Below are 24,362 nucleotides of genomic sequence, written 5' to 3'. Positions count from 1 at the left end.
TCCTGTTTTTTGTCTTTGTGTTTCTCATTCACTGAGGCTGGGGCAAGGGGTGTTTCATGATGAATGCCCCTTTATTAGCTACATGCAGCCCCCTCCCCCAGTTCTGGGATCTCCATCAAGACTACTGCCATCTTCCTCCTTGAGGCCCCAGGGGGAAGTGAGGATCAAGGCAAGGCTCAGGATGTAATAAGAGGGTTTATTGGGGGAGGGCAGGCAAGACATCTATGAGATTGGACTCTTCAGGTGGCCTTGGAACTATTGAAGTTTCCTGCACATCTTCAGTTGTATGTATCATGTATGTATGCATTGGATTTAATGTAAGGCCCCAGGGCAAGTTACAACAGTAAAATCATAGAATAGTAGAGCTGGAAGGTGCCTATAAGGCCCAGGCCTGGCCCCAGAGAGTGAATAGGTTGGGCCCTGGCCGAGGGCCCCCGTGGCTCAGAGGGACCCCCTCCTTAGGGATGGAGGGTGGCGCTCCGGTTCTATGATCCGCAGCAGTGTCAGGTCCTGCAACCTGATGTTGCCATGTATTGGGGAGTGGAAGCTCCCAGGCACTCCTCCCATATGGGCAGCACAGGCTTCAATAAGCCCTCCCACATGCCCCACCTACCTTTGCCATCAGTGTGTACACAGTGGATGCTGCATGTGCATGCCTGCCATCACCCAAGATGGTGGCAGGGGATTCCCTAAGGAATTGATTGCCCCTGCCGCTATCTTGGTTGATGGCAGGTGTGTGTACTATGCATGCACATCATGCATGCTGACGTAAGAGGTAGATTAGGCACGTGGGCAGGCTTATTAGTTCCTTGAGGAGGGGGTGTTGGGCTACGGCGTGACAGGCCTGGGGCAGGCTGGTTTCGAAGGGACCAGTCATTCCTGGCACTGGCCCTGATAAGCCCATCAAGTCCAGCCCCCTGCTCAATGCAGGAAGCCAACTTAAAACATACCTGACAGGTGACTGTCCAGCTGCCTCTTGAATGCCTACAGTGTTGGAGAGCCCATCACCTCCCTAGGTAATTGATTCCATTGTCATACCGCTCTAACAGTTAGGAAGTTTTTCCTGATGTTCAGATGCAATCTGGCTTCCTGCCACTTGAGCACATTGTTCCGTGTCCTGCACTCTGGGATGATCAAGAGCAGCTCCTGGCCTTCCTCTCTGTGCCACCCTTTCAAATACAATATACAATTGTATATACAATTATAAAACAATATACAATCATAGCACAAAGAAAACAGTTACAACCCTAAAACAAGAAAAATGTAGAAGCAATTAAAAAGAGTTCCATATACAAAATGGTTTGAAACAATTCTGTGTGTAAAAACTATACAAACATTGAAAACAATTCAATATACTGTATATAACAAGAGTTAAAAATAGTTCCAATACAGATGCCAGACTGGGTTAAAGATAAAGGGCTTGTTGGAAGAGGAAGGTCTTCAGTAAGCACCAAAAAGACTGGCATAGTATTTAATGGGAGGGAATTCCAAAGGGTTGGTGCCACCACACTAAACACAAAATTCCTATATTGTAGAGAGTGGACCTCCTGATAAGATGCTATCTGCAGGAGGCCCTCTGTGGATTGGGTATATAAGGGGTGAGACAATCCAATATCCCAGTTGTACTGGGGTTCTCCATGGAGTCCCTAAACTCTTCCTCAGAAGAGACCTCTCCAAGTTCTGGGTCAAGTGGGGTCCTGACTATTCCTTTGCTCCAACCCCTGGCTTCTGGCTCCTCCTTGTAGGCTGGTGGACCCTCCAGTGTTGGCCGATAAAAATCCAAAGTAAGACGGTATAGATAGATGCTGCTTTACTTCGAGTTGAATGACTGGAGCATGTGGTTTCTCCCTGACAGCTGCTAGTCCGGGGGGGGGGGAGGTTTTAAGCCAGCCAACCTGAGAGTTCAAGCCCTTGAAGTGCGTTTATTAAAATTACATGGTAGGGAGTTGCCCTGCTGCATATAAATTCTCAAGATGACTTTCTATGATTACCATTTGCTGTGTGTGTGTGTGTTTAAAAAAACCTGCCAACAATTAAGCAGCTAGTGTGAGCTGAGGTCATGGCCCATCTTAATGACCAATATTGGAAAGGAAGGTAGAGCACGTGCAGAAAGTCCCAGGTTTAATCCCCAATACCTGTCAATTGAAACCTATTATTTTTGTTGTTGTGAAAATTGTTGTTTTTTATTAATTACTTTGATAGGTTGCTTTATACAAAAGAAAAATCCTTGGAGTGACTTGAGCCATTTCAAACCAGAAAAATGTAAAACAATGGACAATACAAAATACATGAAATGATCATCCAGTAACATATCAATAACAACAAGGCCCTACCTTCCACACTAAAAGATGAGTTGAAGGCAACTTAAATACCAAAATCCCTGAGTTAACAAACAAGTTTTGGCCTGGCACAGAAAAAGTGACAATGATGGCGCTAGGCGCATCTCCCTGGGGAGAGCATGGAGGCTACCACTGAAAAGGCCTGTTCTTGCACCTCCCTCGGGGGGCGGCACATGGAGAAGGTAGCAGGTGATGGCGGAAGAAATCCCTGCTTGAAACTCTAGGGAGCCACTTCCAGGCAGTCTAAGCAACATTCCACTAGATCAATCTTCCCCAACCTGGTCCAGATTTTCATTGGATTGCACCTCACATAATCTCTGATCAGTGACCATGCAGGCTGGGAGTGATGGGAGATGGAGTCCCAACATCATCTGGAGGGCACCAGGTTAGGGAAGGCTGGTCTAGATGAATAAATAATCAGATCTTGTATAGCTTTGTGATATAGCACCTGCTTTCCATGCCAAAGGCCCCCAGTTTCAGTTTCCAGGATCTCCAGGTAGGATTAGGTAAAAGTAAAGGTGATGGGGGCTACAGCCATACTACCCCGAACACGCCCGATCTTGTCTGATCTCAGAAGCTAAGCAGGGTCAGGCCTTGATGTCGACCTGAAGACATATAATAACAACAACAGGTAATACCCTGGAAGACAGAAACAAAAGTCAACATGATCTTGATAGGCTGGAGCATTGGGCTGAAAACAACAGAATGAAATCTAATAGGGATACATGCAAAGTTCTACACCTAGGAAAAAGAAACCAAGTGCACAGTTATAAGATGGGGAATAGTTGGCTTAGCAATACTACTTGTGAGACGGATCTTGGAAATGTTGTTGATCACAAGCTGAATATGAGCCAACAGTGCAATGTGGCTGCAAAAAAAGGCAAATTATATTTTAGGCTGCATTTACAGAAGCATTGTTTCCAAATCGCATGAAGTATGAGTTCCCCTCTATTCGGCACTGGTTAGGCCTCATTTTGAGTACTGTGTTCAGTTCTGGATACCACACTTTTACGAAGGATGCAGACAAACTGGAACAGGTTCAGAGGAGGGCAACAAGAGTGATTAGGGGCCTGGAAACAGCCGCATATGCATATGGAAGGGTCCACATATGTTCCCTTAGTGAAGAAATATTTTAATTAATTAACTGAGAACGGTTGAGATTATTTAAGAACATAAGCACCCTGCTGGATCAGGCCAAGGGTTCATCTAGACCAGCTTCCTCTTCTCAGAGTGGCCAACCGGATGCCTATGGGAAGCCCACAAGCAGGACCTGAGCACAACAGCACCCTTTCCTCTTGTGTTTTTCAGCAACTGGAATTCAGAAGCATACTGCCTCTGAGAGTGGCAGTAGAACATGGCCATCAGGGTTAGTGGCCATTTAGCCTCATTTTCCATGAATTTGTCCCTCTAGTCAGATTTTGTCTGCTCTGACTGGCAGCACTTCTTGCACATCACCTTTGTTGTGTCATATCCCATCAAGTCAATTACAACTTATGGTGACCCTATGAATCTTTTTTTGGATATATTCATAGGGTTTTCATGGTAAGAGGTCTTCAGAGGTGGTTTACCATTGCCTTCCTCTAAGCCAGCCTTTCCCAACTATTGGGTCCCCAGATGTTGCTGGACTACTATTCCCATCATTCCTGACTATTGGTCATGTTGGCAGAGGCTGATGGGAGTTGTAGTCCAACAACATCTGGGGACCCAAAGGTTGGGAAAAACTGCTTAAGCCTTTGGCACCCAGTATTCCCAGGTGGTCTCCCATCCAAGTACTAACCAGGCCTGACCCTGCTTAGCTTCCGAGATCAGACAAGATTGGGCATGTCCGGGGTAGTCTGGCCATAGGCAGGTATTACCTATCCCTCCCAATTTTTTATCATCATCAGATTTGATAAACACTCCCTGCACCTCCTCATCTGAGTCATTCATAAAAATGTTGAAGAGCAATGGGCCCAGGACTGAGCTCTGCCGTACCCCACTTGTTACCTCCCACTTGTTACCTCCCCCTCCCACCGGTCTGAGAAGGAACCATTGATAAGAACCGTTTGAGTACAATTTTGTAGCCAGCTGTGGATCCACCTGATCATAATGGGATGATCTCAATATGCAAGAGAAATAACAAAAGGAAGCCAGTGCTACTAAGACTACAAAGCAAAAAAAGGAAAAAAAGGATGTTCTCCAGAGAGGGGACCTTTTCAGTGCCCCCCCCCCCGATTATGGAGCATTCTCTTAGAGAAGCTTGCCTGGCACCAATATAGACTAAGGCTTTTCTGTTCTCCCAGGCTTTTTGGGAACATGTTTTAATCTCTGTAGCATGGTTGTTTGATTTGCTAGTTGCTTTTACTTCTTGTTATTAATGTTTGTATTTTAGTTGCGGTTTTGTAGTGGGGAGTTTTATGCCGATTTGGAGTTTACGTTTTTGTTGGTTGAGTTTTGTTGTATATGGTTATGTTTTTAAACTTATAACAGTCCAAGGGATTTTTTAATAAAGAGGTGTTCTAATGAGTGTCAGAAATAAATTCCAGCAGTTTCATTGTAGTGATGAAATTGTAGAGTTCCTTGCTGTTCTTTATAGGCAGAACTCTTAAATGCCTTCTTTTATTAGGCTCTCCTCCATCATATACAACTAGCCATTGATTTCTTAGCAGAAAAACAAATAATGCTCCACTTCCATATCGTAGCTGCATAGAAGTCTGATGAACCCTATTGTATCAATCACCTTCTTTCATCAAATTCTTCATTCAGTGCAAAGGCTGATTTAAGTGAATGTCAGGATAGCGTTTAAGTACTATCCATGCTTTTCACTTGACAAAAATTGAAATGACTATATTTACGAAAGCTATTCCTGACGCTGGCTGCAGCTACGTCTTGTGAACATGCATGACCCAGGCAGCCGGCAAATTCTCATCTTGCTCGGCTAACAAACTGAGTCTAAAGAATCTTTGGCCAGGCAAAATAGCTGTTCCAACAGAGCGAAACTGCGCTGGTATTAACTCCATATAAGCTGTCCCGTCCTTTCGCTTGGTTGGGTTGCCGCTGAAGAGGTCTTTGGTGGAATGTTGGGGTTTTGTGCCTGGAACTATATCAAGCATATTCCATTTATAAATAGAAGCAATTTAAATTAAAATGCTCAAACTGGGTAGAAGTCCTTCTTTGCCAGGGTGGGAGTGCCTTGATCCATGGTATGCTGTGGGCCGTGGAGTTTCAGCTTATATAGTTATATGCAAGTGAGATGTGCAACAAAATGTTGCTGCGTATCTTCATCCTGGTCAGGGCTTCAGCCAGCATGGAACACAGAGCTTATAGTGCTTGTGTCACGGGAGCTTCAGGAGAGGGGAAAGGATACCAACAGCCTCTTCTCCCCCCGCCTTCCTCTGCTGTGCTATGATAATATCACAGGTTCTGGTTTGGGACTGGTTGCCAGCTTTAGCACAGGGTTGGGGAACCTCAGGCCTGGGGGCCAAATGTGGCCCTCTGTCTGGGACTCAAGGACATCACTGGCCCTTCCTTGCAGCCTTCTTGGCTGTTTTTGCCAGGCGTGAACTCTGATGATGATGATGATGATAATAATAATAACAACAATAATAATAATAACAATAACAATAACAACAACAACAACAATAATAATAATAATAATAAATTTTATTTCTAGGCCGCCTATCTGGCCGCACAAGCGGCCACTCTAGGTGGCGTACAAGATCAAGTAAAATACAACATACAAACTACATAAAAACCCAAGAACTACAATATAAAACGAAACCGAACCCACCCATAGCTAAAACCAATAAAATTAGGCTACCCCAGGGATCTTGTAGGCCTGCCTGAATAGCCAGGTTTTCAAGGCTTGGCGAAAACTTGGCAGGGAGGGGGCATGGTGAAGATCATAAGGCAGAGAGTTCCAGAGGGTGGGGGCCACGATTGAAAATGCCCTCTCTCTGGTCTGCACCAGTCTAGCTGTTTTGACTGGTGGGACCGAGAGAAGGTCTTGAGTGGCTGATCTAGTCAGGCGGCATATTTGTTGATTCCTTCAGATAAGCTGGGCCGAGACCATATAGGGCTTTAAAGGTTAGTACCAACACCTTGAATTGGGCCCGGTAAACAACTGGTAACCAGTGTAGATCTTGTAACACCGGAGTGATGTGATCGTGGCGACGGCTGTTCGTAATCAAACGTGCCGCCGCATTCTGTACCAGGTGCAGTTTCCGGACCGTTTTCAAGGGTAACCCAACGTAGAGCGCATTACAGTAGTCTAAGCGAGAGGAGACCAGGGCATGTACTACCCGTGGGAGAAGATGGACAGGCAGATAGGGTCGCAGCCTCTGTATTAGATGTAATTGAAACCAAGCTGCCTGGCTCACTGCCAAAACCTGAGCCTCCATGGACAGCTGGGAATCAAGGATGACCCTGAGGCTGCGGACCTGGTCCTTCAGGGGCAATTTTACCCCATTGAGCACCAGATCTAAAGCTCCTAATCTTTTCCTGTCTCCCATGAGCAGTACCTCGGTCTTGTCAGGGTTTAGCTTCAGCCTATTTCCTCCCATCCATTCACTTACTGACTCCAGGCACTTGGAAATGGTCTCCACAGCCAACTCTGGCGAGGCCTTAAACGAGAGATAGAGCTGGGTGTCATCCGCATATTGGTGGCACCGCAGCCCAAATCTCCTGATGATGGCTCCCAGCGGCTTTACATAGATGTTGAATAGCACGGGGCAAGGATAGAACCCTGTGGCACACCACAATTGAGAGGCCAAGGGTCCGAGACCTTATCCCCCAATGCCACCCGTTGATGTCTGTCTGAGAGATAGGAATGGAACCGCCGTAGAACAGTGCCCCCTATTCCCATTCTCTCCAGACGATCTAAAAGGATACCGTGGTCGACGGTATCGAAAGCCTCCTGTTTGTAATGACTCCTGTTTGCCTGGATGGAGGATACAGAAGACTGTGTGTAGACACTAGTGCATTGTTCAATGGTAAAATTCACATTTTTTGTTCTGTCCACTTTGGCCTCTGGCCCCCACCTATCTCTGGTACAGATCCTGTTTATCTTCAGGAAAGTTGTTGCATCGTGTGCTTTCAGGCCATGAGGGCTAGTAACTTTATTTGAAATGAGAGCTGTGTGAGATATTCAGGATGCTGTAGACTGGGTCCTCCACCCCTTAAACGTTATTTTCCAGTGGGCTGCTAAGTACAGATATCCTCCCTTGCCCCATTATATTTGTAGATCTTCATATGGGATTACGCTTCCACTGCCACCTTTTTTGAAAGAGTAAATCATTTGGTTATGATGGCTCCTTTTCCTAAGTGCTGGCAGTTCAGCTTCTTGGGTGTGAATTGTATATGCTCGATTTGATCTGACAAGCTATGCCTCTTGCTACAATCATTATTCCTCTCTTTGGTTGCTCTTATAAGACAGGGAAATTGCCATCTCAATCCAGTTTCTAGTGGGAAAGTTTTTACAGCAGTGGCTGTTCTCTTTGAAACTAATTAGGAGTACCTGTAGTTATGTTAGGTTCTCTAAATGGAATTAGAGAGTGCTGTGTCAACAAGAAGACGCAAACATCACAACGTGTTCTCTAACCCAAGGCAACCTACATAACTAAAGAAGTCTAGCTTCAAAATATAACCTCAAAATACCTGTCACTATTTATTAACGCAAACAGTAACAACAGATTAAAAACTGTTCATTTAAGTCTTTAAAATATGAGAAAAGGAAGAGTAGAAAGCTGGGTGGGTGCATATTGGCTTTGGCTCAGTTCAGACACCAAACGTGGTTTGAGCTAACCATAGTTTAGAATGCATACCACAGTTTGAGCTTCCAAATGTACAGTAGACATGGTATTCTAGAGTTGCTTGCGTTGCTTTTGTTTTCCATCCACTCAGCAATGGGCTTCTTAAGTTCACTTCTACCTCCATAGTATAACGAGTTCTGGAGGCAAAATAGGGGTTTTAAGCAGTGCTTTTTTGGTAAAAAATGAAGTGCCGGTACTCATATCTTGATAAAAGTGTCCTGGATGGTAGGATAAAATGGCTGCCACGGGCAGCGAAACCAGAGGTGCTGGTACTCCGTACCGGTGAGTCCTGTCACACCCCCAAAAAACCCTGGTTATATGTATGGCTTATCATTGCAGCCATCATGCGAAACTATGGTTAGCATTAACCACGGTTTGCAAACCCACATGAAATTGTGGTTTCTGATGGTGGGTGCCTACTGATCACAACTTTACTTTGTGGAATCGGACATTGCACCAAAGAGGGCTGGCCCTACCATCAGGCAGCTTGAGGCAGCTGCCTGAGGCAGCAGGGGGTTGGGGGAGCGGCAGTGAGATGTTGGAGAGCAGAGCTATGTGTGCCCTGCACCCCATAAGCTAGCATGCTTCCCCCAAGTGGAGGACTTGGTCCCATTGTCAGTGTCGAAGAAGGCCCCATGTGCACTATAAATTTAAAACAGCATCATACTGCTTTACGCAGACCTGGCTTCCCCCAAAGAATCCTGGGAACTGTAGTTTGTTAAGGTTGCTGAGAGTCGTTAGGATACCCAGGCTGGTTTAAGAATCAATCCCTCTTCCCAGGGGACACTGGGAATTGTAGCTCTGTGAGGGGAATAGGGCTGTCCTCTCAGCCCCCTTAACAAACTGCAGTTCCCAGGATTCTTTGGGGGAAACTATGACTCTTTAAAGTGGGATAACACTGCTTTAAATTTGTAGTTTAGATGGGAACTAAGATTCAACTGTTATTCTGGTCAGCTTTGGTCCATCGAGTGTGGATGTGAGTGTGGGCAGGGCCAGCGCCAGGCATGCCGAGGCCCTTGGGCACCAGCCCATCCTGGGCCCCAGCACCCGCACACACGCAGCCAGGCACACACTCCAGGCGCGGCTCCTGCCTGTTCCACCTACCTCTCTCTTGTGTCCTGCTACTGCGCGTGTTGCGCACGGAGGTCTGCCAACAACCACAATGGCGGCAGAGGCTTCTCTAAGGGGCTGATACCCCCGCCGCCATCTTGGTTGATGGCACACCTGCACGGTACACTACACACACATACGTGCACATGCCTGCCACCAACCAAAATAGCAGTAGGTGCATCAGCCCCTTAAAGAAGCCTCCGGTGCCATCTTGGTTGATGGTAGTCCAGCACGTGCAGCGTGCACAGCAGCAATAGTAGACGGGAGAGAGGTAAGTGGAGCAAGCGAACGGGCGGGCGGCCTGGAAGCTCCTTCCCTGCGATCTGTGGCAGGGACCCTGCTGCGCATTGTAGAAGGGGAGTGCTACTCCCCCACTCTAACGAGGAGCCCCTGAAGGACCACGGGGCCCTTGGCAAGGGCCCGACCTGGCTGCCTTTTGGCGCCTGCCCTGAGTGCGGGTGCCATCTTGTCCTTCATCTCAGGCAGCAAAATGTCTTCAGTGGCCTTGACACCAAACTATAGTTAAGCTTCCTTAACTGTTGTTTGTTGTGAATGGCTCAATGAAGACATCATATCAGCAATTTCCTTCCAGTCTAAAACATTATACTTCCGTTTGTGTGTCTGTAGCATATTTGGGATGGCCCAAAGAGAGATCAGGTTTGGAACTGCATCAGAATAGTACAAGTGTTTTAAAAGCACAGCTATGTAAGATGTTAGGTGGCTAACAACAGCGCTTAGGTCAATTCAAGAAGGCCCCTTGGGGAGGCAATATGAAAAAATGCCGCCCCACCCCATAGCAGTTGTGTTCTATCCTTCACCTGAAGTGCTTATATTTTGGGCCATTTTTGTATTTGGCAATGTTCATCAGCACCAATTTGCTTATTGCACTGGCTTCCTCCTCATGAACATATTTTTCTGTAAAGAAATATGTCTTTGGAGCACCAAACTATTCTGAATTATTAGGCAATGATATCAAGAGAATATCCAAGTGACTCCAAAAGATCCAGGGCTGGGTATATACCATATGTTTAAAACACCCTCCAAAGAATCCTGGGAACAGTAGATCCAGCATTGTCTTCTGTGCTTGTCTTCTATCGTCATAATAATCTTTCTGTTTAGACATGTTTGTGATTTCATAAAGGAAGCCACAGACCTGAACTTACAAGATCTGAACAGGGTGGTACATGACAGATGCTGTTGGAGGTCGCTGATTCATAGGGTCGCCATAAGTTGTAATCGACTTGAAGGCACATAACAACAACAAAGAAATGTTGGGTTTGGCAAGTATTGTGGGAGGTGTAGAAGCAAGCACAAAGGAAAAGAGTTTAAGAGCAATAATCAGCAGTTTTCTCCAGCTCTCGCAATGAGGTGTGCTAGACTTGAGCTGCCCAGAGCTTCATAAATCTCACTAAGTACCTCGAGTTCTGCCTGAAAGAGGATAGGGTCCCACAGAAGATAAATGAGTGTCGGTAAGGTTTTCTCCTAGATACCTTCCCTCTCCAGGAGTCTGGCTGTGTTTTTGCACCAGCTGCAGCTTTTGAGCAGTCCTTAAGGGCTGCCCCAAGACAGAAAGCATCACAATAGTGTAGCCTTGAGCTTACAAAGACCATTTTTATTCCTGCAGCAAATCACTTCTACCTTGGTTGCCTGTTTATACAGATGCACTTGTCTTGCCAAATTTCTTTGTGATATGGTAGGAACAAGTTCATTTTGCAAGAGTGGTTTCCCTGGCGGAATTGCCTTCCCACCCAGCCTCTCTCTGCCTTTTTTTTTTACAAAAGAAGTTTTTAAAAAGAAGTTTGTCATCTCATAGCCATTCTATTCATGCCAGACATCAAACAGTGCTGGTGGACTCAGCTGCTCCAGTTTAACGCACAGGCCTTACACAGCAATGTGACTTGGAATGAGTGTTGTATCCAAACTTCCCTGAGCCATTGTTTGAAAATTTAATGCTCTAATGCTGTCATCTTTAAGCATCAATTTATCCTGCTCAATGCAGGAATCCAACTTAAAGCATACCCAAAGGTTGCTATCCAACCACCTCCTGAATGTCTCCAACGTTGGAGAGCCCACCACTTCCCTAGGTCATTGGTTCCATTGTTGTACTGCTCTAGCACTTAGGAAGTTTTTTCTCATGTTCAGCCGAAATCTGGCTTCCTGCAACTTGAGCCCACTATTCCGTGTCCTGCAGTCTGGGATGAACGAGAGGAGATCCTGGCCCTCCTCTGTATGGCAACCTTTTCAAGTACTTGAAGAGTACTATCATAACTCCCCTCAGTACTAACATAAGAACATAAGAAGAGCCTGCTGGATCAGACCAGTGGCCCATCTAGTCCAGCATCCTGTTCTCACAGTGGCCAACCAGGTGCCTGGGGGAAGCCTGCAAGCAGGACCCGAGTGCAAGAACACTCTCCCCTCCTGAGGCTTCCGGCAACTGGTTTTCAGAAACATACTGCCTCTGACTAGGGTGGCAGAGCACAGCCATCATGGCTAGTAGCCATTGATAGCCCTGTCCTCCATGAATTTGTCTAAACTTCTTTTAAAGCCATCCAAGCTGGTGGCCATTACTGCATCTTGTGGGAGCAGATTCCACAGTTTAACTATGCGCTGAGTAAAGAAGTACTTCCTTTTGTCTGTCCTGAATCTTCCAACATTCAGCTTCTTTGAATGTCCATGAGTTCTAGTATTATGAGAGAGGGAGAAAAACTTTTCTCTATCCACTTTCTCAATGCCATGCATAATTTTATACACTTCTATCATGTCTCCTCTGACCTGCCTTTTCTCTAAACTAAAAAGCCCCAAATGCTGCAACTTATCCTCATAAGGGAGTCGCTCCACCCCCTTGATCATTCTGGTTGCCCTCATCTGAACCTTTTCCAACTCTATAATATCCTTTTTGAGATGAGGCGACCAGAACTACACAGTATTCCAAATGCGGCTGCGCCATAGATTTATACAACGGCATTATGATATCGACTGTTTTATTTTCAATACCTTTCCTAATTATCCCTAGCATGGAATTTGTCTTTTTCACAGCTGCCGCACACTGGGTCGACATTTTCATCATGCTGTCCACTACAACCCCGAGGTCTCTCTCCTGGTCTGTCACCGCCAGTTCAGACCCCATGAGCATATATGTGAAATTAAGATTTTTTGCTCCATATGCATAATTTTACACTTGTTTATATTATATTGAATTGGATTTGCCATTTGTCCACCCATGCACTCAGTTTGGAGAGGTCTTTTTGGAGCTCTTCACAATCCCTTTTTGTTTTAACAACCGTGAGCAATTTAGTATCGTCAGCAAACTTGGTCACTTCACTGCTCACTCCTAACTCTAGGTCATTAATGAACAAGTTGAAAAGTACAGGTCCCAATACCAATCCTTGAGGGACTCCGCTTTCTACAGCCCTCCATTGGGAGAACTGTCCATTTATTCCTACTCTCTGCTTTCTACTTCTAAACCAATTCCTTATCCACAAGAGGACCTCTCCTCTTATTCCATGACTGCTAAGCTTCCTCAGAAGTCTTTGGTGAGGTACCTTGTCGAAAGCTTTTTGAAAGTCTAAGTACGCTATGTCCACTGGATCACCTCTATCTATATGCTTGTTGACGCTCTCAAAGAATTCTAATAGACAGGTCTTCTCTTCTCAAGGCTAAACATGCTGAGTTCTGTCAGTCTCTCCTCATGGGGCTTTTTTTCCAGTCCCCTGATCATCCCTGTTGCCCACCTCTGAACCTGTTCCAGTTTGTCTGCATCCTTCTTAAAGTGCAGTTGTCCAGAACCGGACACAGTATTCAAGATGAGGCCTAACCAGTACCAAACAGAGGGGAACTATTACTTCATGCAGTTTGGAAACTATGCTCCTGTTAATGCAGATTTTCCAGATTTCACGAAAATGATTTGACGTGTATGGCAATATGCCATGTACAACATTGTGACAGCGAAAGTGATGAGTTGACTTTGAATCTGCCCTTGAAAGAAAGGATGGTGACACTGATTTTTTTAATTAGTTAAAACCTTTAAAAAAACATCTACTTTGCCGTTATTGTGGATTTGTGAATGAAGGCATGAGTGACATAGCAGCATAATAAAAAAAGTATTGTCATGGAATCAAGCTGAGTTTCATCTCTCCGACTTTTATTTCCCCTAAAGTATGTTTCATTTATCAAGCTGTTTTGTCATTTTGCTACTCACATTTCAGTATTATATATATATATATATTGTTATCTTTTATACAATTAAGTTATGATCCCAGTGAAAGTGACTCATTACTGACAGTCATTGTGGCTAATAATTTTACTAGGATTGTAGGCTATTAAAAATAGTACCTACTAAGGCTACATTCACACCATACATTTAAAGCAGTATCATACCACTTTAACCAGTCATGGCTTCCCCCAAAGAATCCTGGGAACTGTAGTTTGTTAAGGTTGCTGAGAGTTACAGTTTGCTGAGTGGTTTGACAATCAGTCCCTCTTCCCAGGCAGCTCTGGGAATTGTAGCTCTGTGAGGGGAATAAAAATGGAAATGGACTGCCTTCAAGTCAATTCCAATTTATGTCAACCCTATGAATAGGGTTTTCTTGGTAAGCGGTATTCAGAGGGGGTTTACCATTGCCTTCCTCTGAGGCTGAGAGGCAGTGACTGGCCCAAGGTCACCCTGTGAGCTTCATGGCTATGTAGGGATTTGAACCCTGGTCTCCCAGGTCATAGTCCAACACCTTAACCCAGCCTTTCCCAACCAGAGTGCCTCCAGATGTTGTTGGACCACAACTCCCATCAGCCCCAGCCAGCATTGCCAATGGTCAGGAAAGATGGGAGTTGTGGTCCAACAACATCTGGAGGCACACTGGTTGGGAAAGGCTGCCTTAACCACTACACCGCACTGGCTCGGGGGTCTCCTAACAACTCTTAGCACCCTTCACAAACTACCCTTCCCAGAATTCTTTGGGGGAAGCCATGTTAAAGTGATATAATAGCGCTTTAAGTGTCTGGTACGGAAGTTGCCCCTTCCCCTCACCGAGCTGCTGTTCCCAGAGTGGTTTAACAATGAATCCCTCTTCCCAGGGACTTCTAGCTCTTTGAGGGGAATAGGGGGTCTCCTAATAATTGTCAGCACTTTCAACAAAGGACACTCCCCCCCCCAGATTTATCAGATAGCAGTGCCTGTGTAGCTGGCCTCGAGTTCTCTTCCTTTCCAGGTTCGGAGTTCTCGCCTCCATCACCTGAGGAAGAGGAATCTGAGTCTTGGTCCCTGACAGAGAAGTCCTTTAAAAAAATAATCCTAGAACAGCTCCCCTGTCCAGCCGGCTGTGTACTCTTTGTCGATTTCTGGTTGACTGGATTCTCTTTACATCCTCAGTTCCAGCAAGAGAATTCTGCTGACCTTGTGTTTTTCTTTGACCTTCCATAAGGTCAAAAAGTACTTCTTTACTCAGCGCATAGTTAAACTATGGAATTTGCTCCCACAAGATGCGGTAATGGCCACCAGCTTGGATGGCTTTAAAAGAAGATTAGACAAATTCATGGAGGACAGGGCTATCAATGGCTACTAGCCATGATGGCTGTGCTCTGCCACCCTAGTCAGAGGCAGCATGCTTCTGAAAACCAGTTGCCGGAAGCCTCAGGAGGGGAGAGTGTTCTTGCACTCGGGTCCTGTTTGCAGGCTTCCCCCAGGCACCTGGTAGGCCACTGTGAGAACAGGATGCTGGACTAGATGGGCCACTGGCCTGATCCAGCAGGCTCTTCTTATGTTCTTATGTTCTTAAGGTTCAAAGAAGGGAGCCACAAAGGCTTGAGATGGCCTTTCTGTCTTCTACACTGCATGTTTTCACTGTAACCTTTGTGATTTTTTTTCTTTTCTTTTCTGCGAAGGCGTTATTTGTCAGTGGAATCATGTTTTCCCAAAGGGAATGACAGAAGTGCAAATGGTCTGAGCTATTAAAGCAAGAAAGCAACAGCACAGCACCTTAGAAGTAGACTATGCTCTGAAAAAGCAGGTGGCGGAGGAGGAAGGGAATGCATTAGGGTGAGGGTGGATGCAAGATGATTTCCCCGTGGGACATTCCCCCCCCCATCCTTATTGTAACTGTTCAGTGAGGCAGCTGAAACTGGGTGTGGGCAAGCATGTGTACGTGTTGTATCTGTTACGAGTCCCAACATTTCTGCCTCTTGTGTCATGCTTGGATTGTTTCAAAGAAACAGAGGGCTGGTTAAAGCAGTTAAGAGGTACCCCCTCCACCCAAGACCTTCCTTTGGGAGGGTATGGAAGCTACATGCTATGCATCCCAGGTTAAAGGAACAGGCTGTTGTGGGGAGAGAGGGATGCAATGTAGGCCCAAAAGATTTCGTTGCCTTCCAAATGCTGAGCTACAACTCGCATCAGCCCCAGCAAGCATGGCCAATGGCAAGGGATGATGGGAGTTGTAGTTCAGCAGCATCTGGAGGGCCAAAGGTTCCCCACACCTGGTGTATACAGTCACATCCATACCATGCATTTCAAGCACATGGCTTCCCGCAAAGAATCCTCACAGAGCTACAATTCCCAACATGCATAACAAATTACAGTTCCCAGGATTCTTGGGTGAGGGGAAGCCATGTGCTTTAAATGTGTGGTGTGGATCTGGCATACTACCTGAGGCCAGTCGTTATTTTGATTTATTTCCCACCCTTCACCCTAAGATCCCAACAATTTAAAATGACATTAAACAGTTTTAAACAAATCATAATCAGAAGAATAGAGCAGGTCCTAACAATATATATCTCAGTTGTCAATGGCCAGGGTAAAGAAGTGTGGCTTCAGCATGTGACAAAAATTATGCAATGAAGGTGCCAGGCACACTTCTGTGGCGAGGGAATTCCACAATTAGGGGCTACCACAGAGAATGTCCTCTCCTGGGCACACGCACACCCTGAGCTCCTGAGGTTGGTGGAACTGTCAGGAAGGCCCCCCTCTGCTGATCTTAACACCTAAGAGCGTCTGTAGTGAAGGAGGTGGTCTTTCAGATATGCACAGAAAAAAGTCCTGATTTCACCATCTATTGAATGCAGAGTTCAGGGGACAGGCCAGAAGTATATTCCTGCTCCCCCTATAGGGAAAGTGAGACGGTTTATTTCTTTTAGTCTTTTTTTTACTAAAAATTGTATGTCGCTTACTAGAACAAAAGACATCTACGTGGTTACTATAGTCAGTCTGAAATATTCATTTAACATACCAATAAAAAACAAACATGAAGCCAGTACTTTTAAAATCACTCCTTAAAATCAGATATCATGTTACATGCTAAAATTACATGCCTGGAGACGAACAGAAAAGTTGCTAGCAGACACCGAAAATAAAGTAGTGAAGGCGCCTGCCTAATATCAATGGGCAAGGAGTTCCAAAGTGTAGGTCCTGCCATATTGAAGCTTCCCTTATATCCCATTTTTCTTCTATAATGGAACCCAACCCAAGGACATGGGGTTCTCTCCTGACCAGACCCAGACCCATTAGGCTTCAGTCTATGCCCTGGAACTAATATGGCTTGGGCCAACTGTAACACATGCCAAATACATAATTGCCTCTGCCAGTTGCTGTATTGTCATAACAGCCTTGAAAGGGCCCATTGTTAGTTAGGAAGAGCTAGCAAGAGCCAGAGGGTCTGCAGTGAATTTTTAAACCATCTTTCTCTTCATGTTTGGAATATGCTACAGATTGACTTTTGCTCTGTCCTTATGTTTCATTTACTTGAAAGCTACTGGAATGTTTTTCCTTGGATAAATATACTTCCAGTCTGTCCCATTTTGCTGCATCTATGCCAAGCTTCTGGAAATAGCTTCATATGTATATGAATGATGGGGAATGAATCTTTTGCAGGGTTTTCAGTTATGCTTTTATCTTTGCTGTTGTACATAAGTGATAGCAACAGGTTGGCTCTTATTTCAGCCTTGGATTTAGCAGGGCTTGAACAAGTATGCTAATAAGAGTGGATAATCAGATTGGCTTTCTGAGGCTGTGAAATTATGGTGTAATTTATCTTTTGAACGCTGCTTTTTTATGCGCACGTGTTTCCTTGCTTGCTTCATGCTTATGGTGGTGGTTTTGGTGAGCATCCACCCATAATTTATTTAGGGTCCTTACCTTTCTATCCTGCCCTTCTTCTGTCATGGAACCCAAGGCAATGTATGCATAATTCACAGGTGATCACCCATCCAGGCACTGACCAGACAAAGACCAGCTTAACACCAGAAAGATTGTGGCCTCATGTGCCTTCAGACCACACCATGAGAAGCAATAATAAGCAATAGTCCTTAACTATGATTGTTCAATTTATTTGTCAGTTGGTACAGGGTATCTTACAGAAAATTTTAAAAGCATTAAACATGACATCAAATAGGAAAAAAAGAACAATGCATTGTAATAAAGGCCAAACAATAACCTAGAAAAACAAATCCTGGCGCTGTGTCCAACATCCTGGATAGCTGGACAGCCACGTGTTGGGTATGCTTGGATTCCTGCACTGAGCAGGGGGTTGATGGCCTTAAAGGCCCCTTCCAACTCTACTATTCTATGATTCTGTGATCCTCTGTCGGCTAGCACAAAGGGTCTTGCCCGAGTGAACAGGTGAGTTTTAATGATGTGCAACAGAGGAATCCAACACAGGAGTTGTGCTGGCAGAAAACCTGTTGTGCAACAGATTGTGTAGTCTATCACACAGCAAAGTTACCAACAACCTGCTTATATATTCCCTTGCACAATAATGTTGCACAAAACATTTTGCCCGTGGAACAGATATACCGCCAAGTGACTTAGCACTCCATTGGAGACCACTCCCGATTTATAAAAAAAATTGTTATCCATCCTTCATTATAGAATAATCCCAAAGCAGGCACTACATTGGATAGAAGCCCTGGCCTCACATTCATTCTAGGGGAAATGGTGCAGTAGATAACCCAGCATCCCTTCTCCTCGGAGTGTGATAAACGAGGTCCCTTCTGCAGTTTATTTATTTGTCACATTTATTCCCCACCTTTCCTCCAAGGAGCTCAAGGTGACATGCGTAGCTCTCCACCCACTCCATTTTACCCTCACTGCAGCCCTGTGAGGTAGGTTAGGCTGAGAGATTGTGACTGCCTCAAGGTCACCCAGTGAGCTTCATGGCTGAGTGGGGATTTGAAAGAAAAGGAGGTAAAAACCAGAATGCTGAAAAAGTATCCACTGTATGCACAAAAGTACTAAATATATATATATATGAATTTTTTTTGAAAAATAATAACAAAAAGCCTAGAAATGTATCCCAAGATGCTCTGCAGAAGCTCAAAGCCCAACGCGTCCCAGCCCGTGCAACCAAGCCTTCACCAGGGGACACACCGACTCCTCATCAAAATATTGCAGCCAACTCTCACCAATAGCCCCCTCAAACTTCTGTTATGTGGAGACTATCCTAAGCTATTTTTTTTCATATATATATATATATTTAGTACTTTTGTGCATACAGTGGATACTTTTTCAGCATTCTGGTTTTTACCTCCTTTTCTTGCATTTTGTGGATGCTAGACACTTTATTTTTTCTCCTGAGTGGGGATTTGAACCCTGATCTCCCAGGTCCTAGTCTAACACTCTGAACCACTTTGCCACACTGGCTCTCAAAAGCCTTCCCATGAGAGGCAACTATGATTGACAACTAAACAGAAGCTGTGTGTTCAGAGGCAATGTGCCACTACATACTATCTTCCTGAGGTATCACACAGCTATAATTCCCAGAGTTCCCTGGGAAGATCAATTGTTAAATCATTCTGGGAACTGTAGCTGTATGAGGGGAAGAGGGATCTCCTAACAACTCTCAGCACTCTTAACAAACCACAGTTCCCAGGAGTCTTTGGGGGAAGCCATGACTGTTTGAAGTAGTATAATACTGCTTTAAAAGTATAGTGCAGACGGGGCTTTAGTTCAACAGTGGTGATGGGACAGTGGTCTTTCACCACACCAGAGGGGGAAGCAGATTGGCTTAGGGGGTTGCACAGCAGGCCATGTGGTACATACAGCTCTGTCATTCAACATCTTGCTGCTGTTCCTTGCCCTCAGCATCTACAGCCAAATGGCAGGGCCAGCCCTGCAAGCTAATGCTTTCCCCCTTTAATTACATGTCAGTCAGTGCCTTGTAAGTGACCATGTGACAGCACATCTTGTCTCTGTAGCTTCCAGTAGCAAGTGTCTACATGGGTCTTGCATCATCATTTCATCTTCTAGCAAGTGACCCATGCCAACTTTTCAAAACTGACAAGAAGTGTCTGTGTGTGTGAGCAACACAACCCTCGGGGAGTGCATCTTTATGTAAAGCCGATGGCAGAGCATGATGGAAGCAGACAAGCACACCCATCCTCCCCAAAGATAGCTCTTAAAAGCAGGATGTGCCAAGGGTGTAAAGCTAGCTGTAAGCATCCTTGGAGCAAGGATTGCTGTCTTCATATTTTTTTTTGCACTCCCCCAGTTTGATTATTTTTGAAGCATAGCCCTATTTAGCAAACTAGAGCAATCACTGGTAATGTGAATTGATTCGGTCTGTGTGTTTGGCCACAGTTCAAAACAGTAAAAAAAAAAAACAACAACTCTTTACAGCAATCAGAAAGAAGTCCTATTGCATAGGAAAGTATTGTGGGACTGTGAACCCCTGAAATTCAGGTTCAACAAGAATGCTGACCCTAATAACGTGGTGTCCTGCAGGAGTTCCCAAACTGTGGTCTTCATTCAGGTGGTCTGCGGCATGTGTGTAAAAGCACAATGAAAAAACCATTCAGTATCTAGCACAGGACAATACAATTGCTGCAACAGGCAGGAAAATCATTAAATGGTCCATCAAGATTCTCAGCAATTTTGAAGTGGTCCATTGTTTGGGAATCACTGGTGTCAGGGCTGGTGCCAGGCATGAATGGGTCCTTGGGCCTGTGGCATCGTAGCCGAACACCCTCTCTCATGCAGGTGGCGTGGGGCTCATAAGCCTGCCCATGTACCCCACCTACCTCTCCTGTCATGTGATTGGCATGTGTGCGTAGCATGCCTGCCTGCCATCATCAAGGTGGTGGCGGTGGCATAAACCCCTTAGGGAACCTTCATCCACCGTCTTGGGTGATGGCAGGCATGCACGCATGGCGTGCACAGCATTCAAACTGACGGAAGAGGTAGGTGGGCCACGTGGGTGGGTTTATGGATGCCCACACTGTCTGTATGGGGGGGTTTACCTGGGAGCTCCGTCTCCAAGATCTCTGGCAGGATCAGTTGCAGGACCTGACGCTGCCACGGATCATGGAATGGAAGCGCCACCCCCACACGCCCTAAGGAGGGACCCTTGGCCAGGGCCCAACCTGGCTGCCCTCTGGCATCAGCCCTGACTGGTGTGATGGTTAGATTGTTGGATTAGGAGCTGGGTGACCAGGGTTCAAATCCCCAGTCAGCCGTGAAGCTGACTGGATGACGTTAGGCCAGTCACACCTTCACAGGGTTGTTGTGAGGATAAAATGGAGAGGGGGAAGAACCATGTATGCTGCCTTGGGCAACTTGGAGGAAAGGTGGGATATAAAGATGATGATGTTGTTTGTATGATGTGGCAACATGAGTCCCTTTGGGCTGTGTAGGAGTTGTGCTGAAAAATCAGAGAAAAGTTTGAGGCTGACCGTTCCAAACTTTGGCCTCCTCACACTATACAACTTCTTGCCCTTAAAAACTAGGTTTCCTTTTTCTCTAGTTCATCCTGTTTCCTCTAACTGATCTGCGTGAGGATAAGCCATAAAACATGTGAGTGAATGAATTAGGTGTGGTGACAATATACAGCATCACCATTTCTTGTTTTGTATAGGAGTTTAATTTTTTTAAAAATACTGTTATGTCTCTCATATGGTGCTGCGATGTCAACCAGCTGATATAACAATGGCAGAATTGAGGAGAAGGAGGGATTGAAGGTGTTAGCTACATGAGGGCCGTGAACCAGCAGCCAGCTTGAGCCTTAGGCCACTGTGTTGCCATGGAAACTATAGCCCATCTTGACTAAGGTGTCCATGTATCCTACTTTCCAGAGGATATTCCTTTGTTTGAAGGGCTGTCTGGTTTAAATATAATTCATAAGAGCAACGGGGGCCTTGCAGTTGCCCATCAACAGTTATTAATTAATTAATTATATTTATTTATTTATTTATTTATTGTACTTATATACCGCCCCATAGCCAAAGCTCTGCTAACTTAAAAGATCATCTCGCCCCTTATATATCTAATTGATCACTGTGCACTGGAGGTGAGGGCCTCCTGCAGATACCATCTTATCAGGAGATCCATTCTGTACAATATAGGAATTGTTTTCAGATGTCTTAAGTGTTTTAGCTAAAGCAAAACAAAATTGGTTTAGCTAAAACAATTAAAACTTCTGAAAACAATCCCAGTACCTTGGCACTAATGCTGATCTCCCTTTGAAGCCACTCATTACTTACCTTTTGGTTGCCACTTGTTTGACTGTTACTCAAGGATGGAAGGACGCTACATCAGTTACGCTGGACAGGTGGTTTAAATAGTCTTCATGCACTGCTGAAAAACTTACCCACCACCTGAAAATGTTGCAGGTGATGCTGAACCTGAAGGCTTTGTGGCTGTGTGGTGGACTTTTCTTGCCCATGTGAATGATTAACATTTCATGTCCCTTCTTCCAACCAAATACAAATTTATTTAGAAAACTTTATAATTTTGCTTTCCCCCGCACTGTTCATCTCTCCTTCCTTTATGACCAGTTGTTCTGTATTTTTGCTACTCTGCATGCATCCCCCCTCTTTTCTCTAGGACCCCTGCCCTATTGATCTTCTATTTCATTTTGCATATGGTGTCAGTTTACCTGCTCAGCCCATTTTAATGCCAGGCTCAACTTTGTTATAACTTATTTGTAATTTTAATTTCTTGTATGTAAGTTTCAGGTTTTTGTTTTTCCAGACGTTGTCTGGCTTCCTATTTATGCTATTGTACTTCTAACAATAAATAAAATAAAATAAAAACAATTCCAACACAAATACAGACTGGGATAAAGATCTCTGTTTAAAAGGCTTGTTGAATGGGGATGTTCTTCTGTAGATGCTGAAAAGAAAACAGAGACAGTCCCTGTCTAATATGTAACAGGAAGAAATTCCAAAGATTAGGTGCCACCACACTAAAGGCCCAGTTCCTGTATTGTATGGAATGGACTTCCTGATAAGATGGTATCTGCAGGATGTCGTCACATGCAGAGAGCAGAAATTGATTGGGTATATAAGGGATGAGATGATCTTTTGAGTTTGCAGCTAAAGAGCAGACTGGGCAGCTGCACATCTCACCCGGTCCCAGTCTTTCCCCCCATTGGCAAGATGTATTTCTATGTCAGTGATAGGAATTATTTCTATATGTACATCTCTACTTGTAAACTAGTATATGCAAATCTATTTTGTTTTGGTTTTGGGGGGATCATCTTGCAGTGCATACATGGCTATTCTATACTGTGGCACGCGTGGCTGTGCCAGTATTTTGCTTTGGGGGTTACTGTTTTTTTCCTATCTTTATACCACCCTCCTTTTTTTTGTTAACTAAATTAGTCCTAGATTTGGTAAAGCTTTGTCTGGACTCTAGCACTTTAGACTGCTCATATGAGTGAATCTTCCTCCATACAAAATTTATTTATTTATTTATTTATTTAATTTGTATCCTGCCCTTCCTCCCAGCAGGAGCCCGGGGCGGCAAAATAAAATAAAATAATCCTTCCATGTAGAAAGTTAGTTTGTCAGGAAGATGTGTGCTAGCATTGCCTTCTCCTTGACGTGCTAGAGTTCTAAATGCAGAGAGGTCTTCTTAAAATAATAATTTTATACTACTACTACTACTAATAATAATAATAATAATGGAGGAGCATTCAACCAAGTGATCCTAGTCCTGTAGTCAGAAGTGGCACAGCCCAGACTAAAGTGGCATAACCCAGACACAGGTTTAACATCTCAGTGAGAATAAAGCCTTTGAACTGGTACAGATAACATATTCACCATGGGAATCGTTATATTCAATACAGAAACCATAATCTTTGTAAAAAAATACCAAAAAAACTACTATTCCTCTGTTACATTTAGTAAATCTTACTGCAGTAATTGGGAGCATAAATGAGATTCCTTGCAAGATAATAATGAAAAAAGCAATGGGCTGCCTTCAAGTCGATTCTGACTTAAGGCTACCCTCAAAATAGGGTTTTCATGGTAAGCGGTATTCAGAGGGGGTTTACCCATTGCCTCCCTCTGAGGCTGAGAGGCAGTGACTGGCCCAAGGTCACCCAGTGAACTTCATGGCTGTGTGGGGATTTGAACCCTGGTCTCCCAAGTCGTAGTCCAACACCTTTACCACTACACCACACTGGCTCTCCTACAGATAATAATATGATGTATTTATTTATATCCAACTCTTCTACCAAAATGTAACCAACTGGTGTATCATTTAATCATGAACTGCAATTCTTTCTTTTTTTAAAAAAATTACAGTGCCCCACCTGTCTTTCAAGGAGCTTAAGGCACTTTATGTGATTCTCTCTATCCTTTCACTCTATTTTATCATCACAGCAATCCTGTGTGATAGATTAGGATAACAAATTTTGACTGACACAAGGTCACTTTATTATTTTATTTTATTAATTTATTAGATTTATATCCTGCCCTTCTTCCCAGTAAGAGCCCACTTAGAGAACTTCATCGCTGAGCTGGGATTTGAACAATTATTTTATCAAGAACTCTGTGAACATCCAGGGGTGGAATTTATTAAGAACCTTTTAAAAATGTCCTTGCCAAATTGTTACACTGGGTCAGTTTGGATGTCACAACAAACTGTTGTGATGGCAACAAGCAACAGCAAACTTCACTCTCTCCCCTCTTCTCCAGTTTTTGCTTCAATTTTTGCATAACCACAGTTTAGTGTTACACCCAAACCCTAAACTGTGGTTAATCATAACTGCGGTTTGTTGAAACAAGCCAGCTTCATAACTTATAGCTGTGAAACTCACGTGAATTTAACTATGGTGCTACAACGGTGCTAGTATTAAAAAAGAAACTTGGCATTTCTTATGACAATGAGTCAACAACATATAGAACTAGAAAATGAACC

At 44.5% G+C, this 24,362-nt stretch overlaps 1 protein-coding gene and 1 pseudogene across 2 annotated transcripts in view; one reads left to right on the top strand and one right to left on the bottom strand.

Moving 5' to 3' along the window:
- The window catches only part of ZDHHC8 (zinc finger DHHC-type palmitoyltransferase 8), a 144,605-nt gene that overhangs the window by 11,595 nt on the left and 108,648 nt on the right, over nt 1–24,362 (top strand). The window lies entirely within an intron of this gene.
- Nucleotides 4,068–4,186, bottom strand: LOC133373606 (5S ribosomal RNA; annotated as a pseudogene).

Source organism: Rhineura floridana, chromosome 19, assembly GCF_030035675.1.
Source record: "Rhineura floridana isolate rRhiFlo1 chromosome 19, rRhiFlo1.hap2, whole genome shotgun sequence".
In the NCBI taxonomy this organism is placed as follows: domain Eukaryota; kingdom Metazoa; phylum Chordata; class Lepidosauria; order Squamata; family Rhineuridae; genus Rhineura; species Rhineura floridana.
This window is presented reverse-complemented; position numbering and strand designations above follow the sequence as displayed.